The 10,639-nt window shown below is 52.9% G+C and overlaps 1 protein-coding gene across 1 annotated transcript in view; it reads left to right on the top strand.

Moving 5' to 3' along the window:
• The window catches only part of TLR5 (toll like receptor 5), a 57,724-nt gene extending 47,455 nt beyond the window's left edge, over positions 1-10,269 (top strand). The window contains exons 3-4 of the transcript XR_005017769.1: positions 3,720-3,797; positions 9,900-10,269. The gene's annotated coding sequence lies outside the window, so the exon portion shown is untranslated. The remainder of the gene's footprint in view (positions 1-3,719; positions 3,798-9,899) is intronic.
• The last annotated feature ends 370 nt before the right edge of the window (positions 10,270-10,639 follow it).

The following is a 10,639-nucleotide window of genomic DNA, read 5'->3' on the forward strand; positions in this document are numbered from 1 at the left end:
CTTGGCAAGGCTGGGGATGACATCTTTGAAGAGGCAAACCCAGCTGGCTCAAAGGAAAAAGGCCACAGACATCACAAAATTTTAAATCCTGCATCTGAGCCTACAGAGGAAACATTTCCTACCCAGAATTTCAGCAAACCTCATTACAGGAGCCCCACTAAAAAGCTTCAGGGACGTTGCCAACTGCCATTTCTTTTCATTAAGAACAAGCCTGAAAAAATAGAAGAAAGAGCAGAAAGCAAAGCAACATTTATCACCCAGCACCACGGGAAAGTGACAAACTCCAAAGGCTGTCTTCAAAGACCTAAGCTCCTGCAGACACCTTAGCTGACTCTGGAGACAATGGCAAGAGTTTTTCTGGACCGATGTGGATATTTGAAACCTGCATTTGAAGGCACAAACAGTAAACCCCAGGCACTGGGAGCTGACTATTGAGCTCATGAAAAGAGTAAGGAGGCCAGTAGATTTGATTCCCCCAAAGTGTGCCTAAAAATTCAAACACAGTGGATCTCCTATTAAAAAATGACTCAGCTACATCCAAGGACAAACTATGAGGACAACACACTAACAAGGAAAAGTCAGACTTGACTGGGTCAGTCTGTAAGGGATGCCCTAGTCCTACCCAACCTGGGGCTGGAGGAGCTTTCTCTCTCCCCTTATGTGTAGGGTTGGAATGAGCTACACCCCGAGGAGAGGAAAGGCCAGGAAGCACATGGAACGTGGGGTTTGGGATCAGAGGACCGAGGTTCAAAGCCCAGCTCTAATAATGACTTGGACTCTCCAAGACTCAGTTTTTTCTTTGCAGGGCTGTTGTGAGGCCTGGTACATAGTCCGTGTTCAATAAACAGCTGAATGTAGGAGTAACAGGAGCAGAAGCCTCAGAGCTACACGTTCTGCCTCTGCTATTTACTTCTTGCTCTTCAGGGAGCCCCAGATTCTTTGAGCCTCAGTGTTCTCATCTGTGAAATGGAAGTGACAATGTTGATGATGATGCCTGCTTTCTCTAAAATATACTCCTTGGCTCCCATACGTTTCCCGATGGTTCCTGGGGCAGCTCCCTCTCCCAGAGTTAGGGATCAACGAATAAATACACAAAAGAATTTGTAAGCTGAAAAGTACTATCAAAATGTTAGTTTATTTTTATTATCGCTCCACGTTACATGCAAACAATGTGTAAAACACACTGCATGGGTATTTATACCTTCCCAATGATGGGAATGTGCTGAGAGCAGTCTCCCTCTCCCATAGCAGGGCTCTCTGCCTCCTGGTTTGAATAGGGGCAGCCCAGAGCCCTCAGCAGTGCCAAGTTTCCCAAGCAGCAGAGGCGGCAATCACTGTCACTGGCCCATGATTGGCCCACTGGCAGCACCGCTGACCGGCAACCAGGGGCTCTCAAGACTTGATTTGCAGGGACTTCCCTGGTGGTCCAGTGGCTATGACTCTGCACTCCCCATGCAGGGGGTCAGGGTTCGATCACTGGTCTGGAAACTAGATCCCTCATGCCGCAACTAAGAGTTCGCATGCCTCAACTAAAGATCCCGCATGCCGCAACTAAGACCCGGCGCGGCCAAATAAAAAAATAAAATATATTTTAAAAAAAGACTTGATTTGCTGGAACAGCATCAAAGAGGGCCCCCCACCCTTCCCCCACCGCCATTCCTGCCCTCGTGCTGTCCTCTGGCTCCAGCTGTCCTTGCACATCCCTCCGCTCACAACGTGGCCCCGCTCCAGCTCCAGATTTGTACCTGCCCAGAGTCTAGACAGCCCATATGTCCTCCCGCGCGGCCTGAAGCAAAGCCTGTGTCAGCGGGTCTGGCAGCCTTGAACCTGTTGTTCTCCTGACTGTTCCGATCCATCTCCAACACGTTGTCCCTGAAACCATTATCATTCCTTTCAAACAGAATTTATTAAGTGGGAAGAGATTCTCGGAGACTATCAGGCAAATTCCATCGCTTTGGCGCCTGAAGCAAACGGCCCCTCTGAGCCTGGTTTAGATCTGCCTGGGGTGCCAAACGCTTCCCTGGCTCCTTTGCCTGAGGGCGGGCCTGAGATCAAAGGGAGCGGCAACCACAGACCCTCTTAAACACAGGGCCCTTCTAGTAACTTCCAAACCCTGCCGACATTGGTGAGAAGGGAGAAATCTGAAGAAGACCTTGGGGGGAGCCGCTCCCAAACTGAAGGGGTACAAAGTGAGGGTCACTCTTCCCACCAACATTCTAGGCACTGGGCCTGCATCTGGGGAACCGGGGCTGTGCATGCACCCGGCGCGGCATTAATGCTGGTATAAAGGAACATGGGGTGGGTCGGCCTTCCAGAGGTCAACAGTTTAAAGAAGCATGCTTTGAGCACCTGCTGTGTGCAGGGCATATATTAAGCACCCTGGGGGTGGGGCTGAGGGAGAAACAGAACTGACTCATGTTTGCAGCTGGACATGTGCACAAGAGCCAGCCAGGAAGTAAGGCTAACAGCCAGTGGGATGGTCGTGGTGGAAACGGTGTGGATGATCTGTTTACTGTAACGTGGGTGTTTTTGCTGCGACAAAGGCAGCTCAGCTGTGCAGGGAAGAGGGCCGTGAGCTGGTCCGAGGATGAGTAGGATCTAGATTTATTGGGGCTCTCCCTGGGCTCCTCAGCAGTGCTTGCCCTTGCCCTTGAGCCAATCTGGGTGTCCTCACATTGCATCCCCAACACAAATCTAACTCCAATCTAGGGATAAATAAGGTAACACTTGCTAAAGTTTTCCAAAGGAGATGGAAGAGAAATTTATCTCACACTCAAAGAGCAAAACCTTCCCCCAAACTGTTTCTTTCCACAGGGCGCTGATCTTTGTCAGGGTTTCTGTTGCTACTGGAGTTGCCTCATCCATCCTTTACATCCCCCCAAATCTCCTCCTCGCTGCTCTCCAAGCTTCCAAGCCATCTTCCATCTCAGAATTTCCATTCAGAAATCCATTCCCTTCAGCTGTCAGATGATTTAGCTGGAGGAAGAGCCCAGTGACTGTCTGACCAGAACTATATACTGTTATGGGCTGAACTGTGTCCCCTGCAAAATTCATATGTTGAGGTCCTCACGCCCAGTTCCTCAGGATGTGACCTTATTTGGAGAGAGGGTCTTTAGAAAGGCAGTCAAGTTAAAACAAGGTCATTAGGGTGGGTCCTAATCGAACATGACTGGTGTCCTTATAAAAAGGGGAAATTTGGAGACAGGCAGGAATATGGGAAGAACGCCATGTGGAGAGACACAGGGAGAATACGGCATCTGCAAGCCAAGGAGAGAGGCCTGCAACAGATGCTCCGTCCCAGCCCTCAGAAGGAACCAACCCTGCTGACACCTTGATCTTGGCCTTCCAGCCTCCAGAACCCTGAGATGATACATTCCTGTTGTTTAAGCCCCTCCCCACCCACGCCGCCTGCCGTACTTTGTTACAACAGCCCTGGCGAATTAATCCACCTCTCCAGGAGCCCCTGGCCGTGTGGGGCTTCAGCTCATCCTGCGGCAGAGGAGAGGGGCAAGGCAGGCATCCCAGCAAGGGGACCCAGCAAAAGCCAATGCCTGGGGACAGAGCATCCAGGGAGGCCAGTGGCCTGGCTCTGGGGGAGGGTCAGTGATGAGGAGCATCGGAGAACAAGGCGGCCAGGCCAGGCCAAAGGAGAAGGGGGCTGGGCTGTGGAACTCAGATGTGAAATTTATTGCAATATTCATTCCTTCTTTGTTCCACAGAGGTTGCATGCAGCTGCGTCCAGGTTCTCCAGAGCCGCAGCTCTCTCGAACCCAGGGTTCACTCTGGATATCTTCACGGTAAGTGTGCTGCCTCTGTGCAGCCCCCCACCAGGGTCACTGTCCACCTCATGCCCGCAGCTCCCGTTCTGAGACATTCAGCTCCATGCTTGCCTTGGCCTTATTCTCTGGTCAGCCTCCCTCCTTTCAGATCGTCATAGGTCCTCTCTGCTCTGTTCCGTGTGTCCCCGGAGCCCCTCTGCTGGGGTCCGACAGCCCGCTCTGCACGGCGGGTGGGCCACACGCTGCAGGACGGGGAATGGGGGGAGCTCGGGGCTGGGACTCAGGAGACAGCCTTTCTGAGCTTCAGTTTCCTCATCTGTAAAATGGCCTGGTGGACTCCGCTGTCTCCCCAGTTTGAATCTTCTCAGGATCTTTAAATAATTGTTACCTCTTAATAGAACAGGTGTTCTGACAAAAAGTGGGCAGGAAGGGTGGGAAATGGGGTCTTCTGGTCTCTCTGAGATTCCCCAGCAAGGCAATCCCACAGAAGCCAGGGCTTGCGGGGCAAGTTTTTTTCTGTCTACTGATGGAAACAGGAAGCAAATCCCCAGGGTCTCCCAAGAGACTGGGGAGTCTCCTCTGGGGTCAGTGCCAGAAAGAGGAGCCCCTGGCCACCCACCGCGGAGGGTCCCTCTGGCTCATCCTCTGGTGGCCATTCTCCTCGTCGCCCCCAGGTGGCGCTGCAGGACCATAGCCCTGAGCCGTCCTCAGCCCAAGGCTCCCCCAGAGCCCTTCCTTGGAGAGAAGAAACCAAGAGGCTAAAGCTTAAACTCGAGGCCTGGCCTTCTTCTAACGCTCCAGTGCCTTCTAGAGCCTTTCAAGCAGTTGACTCAAAGGCATCTAGCGTGTCCCTGCCACCTGACGTCAGAAGTGGCAAAGTGCTGAGAGACCGGCTGCTGGAATGCACACGGGCCAGCACCCAAGGGTCTGAGCCCACCGTCCCGCCATCCGTCCTCCTGCCAAGGAGGACCGCCTTCCCCTTCGCCTCCCTCTGCTCCAGAAACCAGACCCACGCAGCATCCACAGACGCTCGCTTCAGGGAGGAAAACCTCTGTGAGTCTCAAGGTCACAAAAAACAAACAAAAACAGACAAAAAACAAACAGCAGTCTTCACAGATGGAACCTTCTGGCTGGGAAATCAGCTTACCTCCTCCAGCTATGTTCCTCCTGGAATTCCTCCACACTCGAGGGGGGACCCGCACCACACACACACACACACACACACACACACACACACACACACACACACACATACCATGTAAACACATACACCACGTGTACACACTACGCATACACATGCCATACACACACACACGCCACATACACACATACACACACACACACACACCACACACACACCACGTAAACACATACACACATACACATACCATGTAAACACATACGCCACATGTACACACTACGCACACACATGCCATACACACACACACATCACATACACACACAACACACATACCATGTAAACACATACACCACGTGTACACACTACGCACACACATGTCATACACACACATACCACATACACACCTACACATATACATATACCACACCCCACACCACACACACACACACACACACACACCACATAAACACATACACACATACACATACCATGTAAACACATACGCCACGTGTACACACTACGCACACACATGCCATACACACACACACATACACACACACACACACACACACCACACACACACATGCACACACTCACCACGTACACCACACACAGCAGCTTTGAAGGGTGATCCCAGAATCGGCCCCCGTGTGACATTCACGCTGATTTGGAAACAACTGAGTGATCATCCTTCCACGTGAAATGCCAGGTCACGAGAAGAGCTGGCCAACCCCCCTGTTGTGTTCACCTGCAGAACTTGCAGTGGGTGGCACAAGTGCAGGCAGAGAAGGACTTGGGAATATTCTAGAAAATCTGATCAATACATGTTTCCTCGGACGTTTGCTATTTTTGTCAAGAGTTCTAGGCTATTGAAAGGAAAGAACCATCAATGAGGTAATGGAAGGGAGGGGATTAAAGCTGATAGACCCCAAATCACATCTTTTACATTTTAGGTGACCTCTTCGGCCCTAACCCTTGGCTACTAATGAGGGAGAATTTTCTTCCCTCTTCTTGCAGAAGAAGGGCCTGTGCGACTCAGGAACAGTGTTCCTTCCCTCCCAGAGCTCAAGGGCAGGTCACCGCTTGGCATGAAGCCAAGAGCAGAGGCCAGTGAGACCATTGGAACCCCTAAGGCCAGAGACCCCAGAGCGTCGGCCAGGCCAGCGCTGTGTGAGGGTCAGGGTCAGGCCACCTTCCCTCCAGGCCCGTCCGCTGCTCACAACAGTCAAGGTGGTGTGTGAGCCAGAGAGAAAACGCACCTGCGGAGGCGCTCACCCCCCAGAACTGGGCTCCCTACGGATCTTGGAGGCCTAAGGACAGTGCTCAGGGCCGTGGTCAATACAGACGTGAGAAGTAACAGGCACCGGGCACCTCGTAGGGAACGAAGCTGCGAGTCCCCTCCAGCTCCATCTCAGCCCAAAGGCCAAGCAGAGAGAGGGGCCAAGGCTCTGCACAAAGTCATTCCTTGAAGCCCAAGTTCCATCCAGGCATCTTGAAGAAGAAACACTCAAAGCCACTTAGACCCACCTGACGAGTTGGTCATTAACTTGGTGCCTGGGAAGGTAGGGTTCAACCTGCCAGCCCCTGTTTCTCAACAGTGACAGGGTGTTGTCCCCCAAAATGAGAATTGCCAGGACTTGCAAGATGACAACCGTCGCCCAGTAGGTTCCAGACAGTTAGCATGAAGGGTGATTAAAGGTGCAGGAAATCTTGAGAGTTGAGCCTCCTTTAGTCTAGGGATTTGTTCTGGTCCTTCCGGCAGGGGTGATCCAGCTTCTGCTTGAATACTTCTAGGAACAGAAGGTTCCCCCGTTTTCTAAATCAGCCTGCTCTGTTGCTGAGAGTTCATTCTTCATTCTTACGTTGATGCAAAATCTGCTTTCCAGAGTTTTGACCCACTGGCCCAAATTCCACCTCTGAAGCTCCGCAGAAGGGTCTTCTCTTCCCACGAGGCAGGATGACCCGGAACTTGGTCACTGATCACTGTCTGCAAGGGGGGCGGGGGCGGAGGGACCACAGCTGCTGGACCAAGGCCACTGGCCACACTCATTCCTGGGAATCACCCAGAGCCAGCGGCTGGGGTGGAGGGTAGACCTTTAAGGATCTCAGATTCTGGGGGTTGAAAGGATCCAAAAGCTGGCAGCCTCAGAGGACAGGTTCATGCCTCTCGGGGCTGAAGCCTCCCATGTGGAAGGGCAGAGGCATTGACGTTTCTGAGACCTGGTGACCCTCATGCCGTGTGTAGACAGTCTCCAAAGAGGGCTTCCGGCAGCCGCCTCCCTACCCGTCTACACGTGCTGTCCACTGTCAAGAGGTGGAGGCTTGCTCCCTGCCCCCTGCCCGTGGGCTGGTTCTGTAGCCTGCCTGGACCAATAGAAGGCAGCAGAAGTGACCACGCTAGTTCTAGGCCCAACCTCTAGAAGGCCTGCCGGTTTCCACTGTCTCTCTGGGGAACTCCAGCCACCCTGCAGTAAAGCAGCTCTGACGACTCTACTCAGTGATGAGACCCCCGTGGGGCAGAAGCTTCCACTCCCCTCTCTCTGGCCCACCTGCAGTCATGCCCACGTACTAGTTCAGCCCAGCCCTGTAGCCCTCGTCCTAACGCTCAGGCCCCTGCCCTCCTCTGTGGCAGCTCTGTAACCCTTCTGCCTGCAGCATGCTGGGCCCGTGCCCGTCTGAGGCCTCCCTCCTTCCCTCCTGGCCCCCCCTCCCCGGCTTCACATGGCCCAGGCCCTGATGGAGAGACAATGCTGGCAGCCAGAGCAGGGAAATGTCCAGACAAGGTCATGGATTTGATGGATGGAGGCCCAGGTTTCCTGAAGGCCTCCCAAATATTGATCCTGTTCCCTGTCTGTCTCTCACAGCTTCACTGCAGGATCAGCATTTGGGGGGCTGCCAGAGGGAGAAACGAGCATGGGAGGGTGGGAGGGAGAGTCTGAAGGGTCCGTGGCTCTGCGCGTTCCATCTCCTCCACGGAGCAGTTACAGACATTACCTCATCTCTCTGGGACCGGTCTCCGGATCTCCTCCAGGATTCAGGGGAAAGTGACTCTCCTTTCCTCCCTCCCTGCCCTGCTCGCAGCACCTACCCCCATGCACACCCAGGGAGGCTGGGAAGGCCTGGAAGGGCAGAGTGGGTGGCCCGAGGGTGCTCCTGGGAAAGAGAAGAGTCTGCCCGGACCCCTTCCCGTCAGCCCCAGAGAAAGGGTCCCCATGAGCCAGAGCTAGACCCTGCCTCTTGGGGATGTGAGGTGACCCTCTGGGCTGGGCTGGCTGCCTGGCACCACCTCGGGCCCCAAGATTCGGTGGTCCCACTTCTCTTTGTCCCTGCACCCTGGCCTTTGTGTCCAGCTTAGCTGTGTGTCTGCGTGGTCCTCTCCACACTGAGTCTATGGCCTTCTCAGGACAAGGGCTCCTATATCCCTTTCGGTCTCTCAGAGACCCTTCTGCAGGCAATGTCTTTTATACCATAGTTGCTCAGTAAGTGAGAAGTTACATGAAATAAGTTAGAGTTTTGTGGAGTAGAGATAATGGGGAAGGACCTTGACCTTCCCTGGAACCCAGAAGATGGACTTCAGGCCAGATGTCTCGTCCACACCCAGCCCCACTGTCCGTAACTATGACCAGCAGACACTGCATGAGGCACAGGTGCCCATGGAAGGGCACGGGGTGCCAGGACACTTGTCCCCACCCACCGTCTGGCTGTGCCGTGTGCCCGGGGTCCGGCTGGCCACCAGTGCTCCCTGTGGATGCAGAATGGAAGGGAGAGATTTCTGGAACAGAGCCCATCTCTTGGGCTGCAATGGTGTCCACTCACTTGGCCTACTGTGGCTTCCCTTCCTTTCACGGGGGGCTATTATTGGCATTTCCCACTCATCTGCAAGACCTAAAAGGAATCTTTGGAAACCACATGAAGGGGAGGAGGGACGAGAGGAACTCCACAGGCCAACTGCTTCTGGAAGTCACTGATCTCCAAACAGGAAGGCTGGTCTTTCCTGTTTAGACATCATGTCTGGCAAGAGGAAGTCAAGACCGAAGTAACAATAATAATTACATAAACCCCTGATATGTTAACATCACTCATTGACGATAATGGCTCTGTTTGGGTAGGACCGGCCAAGCCCTGTGGGGCACAGGTCTGCCCTGGGCTGCTGTGGTCAGATGATTAGCTGTGGTGTTTGGAAGACTTGACCAGGAAGGGGATCCCTTAGGGACACCCCTGGATGCCCGAGGGACCCTTCAGGACCGAGGAGGGGTAGCGAAGGGGTGTGGGCTTCCTCTCAGCCCAGGTTCAAATCCCAGCCCAGACCGTGCCAGCTGGTGAACATACCTGGCTGCTCAACTTCTCTGGACTCTGAACTGGAGAAAACACCCAATTTCTCTGTGTACATGGCCTGCATTGCCCATATCCTTGAATGCTTATGAGCCACCTTGAGCCAACTGGAAGAAATGCATAGGCTAATGGTGCAAGCTTTATTTAATCTTGAGAGGAGAATGGTTGGATCAAAAAGGGGCAAAGGGACTTGGTTTCCAGTGGGAGAAGCCACCTCCCATGGAGCCATATGTCGTAGGCCTGATCCAGCTCTCCTTGGGAGCTGATTGGCTTCACCCAGTGAAACCCTCATCCCCTTAGTGGGTGCTAATAAGCTAGGCTCTGCCCGGTGCAGTGACGGTCCACACGCAGCCCCACCATGTGTGCTCAATGCAATTCAACCCCAGACGCATTTGTTGACAGCTGATGCCACGTGTCTGTACACAGAAAGGGAACCAGGAAAAAAAATGGCAATGGTTCCTTGGAATCCAACACCACCTGGGGGAACCATCTCTTGGCTATTCCTTAGCTACTGAGCGTGGACTTTTCAATAGCATTTAAATGAATGGAGTCCTAGAGGGAATTCTGATTAAATACTTGAAGACACTTTCTGAGCGTGAGGATTGCGCATGGAGATTTTGTTTCTTTCATTGCTTTGTTTATTTTAGGATGTTTCAGCTCCGGCCATGTTTAGGGGAAGAACTAACAAAGAAGGAAACCGGGCACCTTAGGAAGAAGCGTGTGCCCTCTGCTCATACAAGCGATCTGCAAAATCCGAGAGCACATCTGGAGACCAGGGTGATGCCCAACTGATTCAAGTTAATGTCGTCTCCCGTCTGATCACAGTAAGCAAGCTGGTTCTGCAGGGCTATCTGGATTTTTTAATCTGATGCTTGTTTTTTATTTAACTGTGTCTGATGTCTTCGTGAGAGACCATGAAGACATCAAAAACAGTGTCCCCTAAACCTAACAAATTGTGAGCAAAAAAATATCCATTAAAGGCTAATTGTTGAGCTATAAATTTTTAACACGCTGCGATGAACTCAGAACATTTTAATGACAGTTGAATAAATAAGCCGTGGCCTTTAGAACAGAGGCAGTAACCAAGGTACACGCTTCTCATTTGCCAGCTGCCAGTAGACACGGAGCAACCACACCCCGCCCGTGTCCCCAGATACGCTGCCCCCGAGCCAAAGACGTGTCACCCGGGCCATGCACAGCCTATGACCGCTTTGTCATCTGCTGTCTTCCCAAGACCACGAAAAGCAAACTATCTCTTTCTAAAGAAAGAAGTGACCACGGAGATGGGGTGCACAGAACTTGCCGCTCCTGTGGCTGAGGTCACCGCTCTAGGTGGTGTCCTTCCCCCAGGGTCGTGGCCACCCCTGGTCACTCAGGCTCCTCTCCA

The sequence above is a fragment of the Balaenoptera musculus genome, chromosome 1, assembly GCF_009873245.2.
Source record: "Balaenoptera musculus isolate JJ_BM4_2016_0621 chromosome 1, mBalMus1.pri.v3, whole genome shotgun sequence".
NCBI lineage: Eukaryota > Metazoa > Chordata > Mammalia > Artiodactyla > Balaenopteridae > Balaenoptera > Balaenoptera musculus.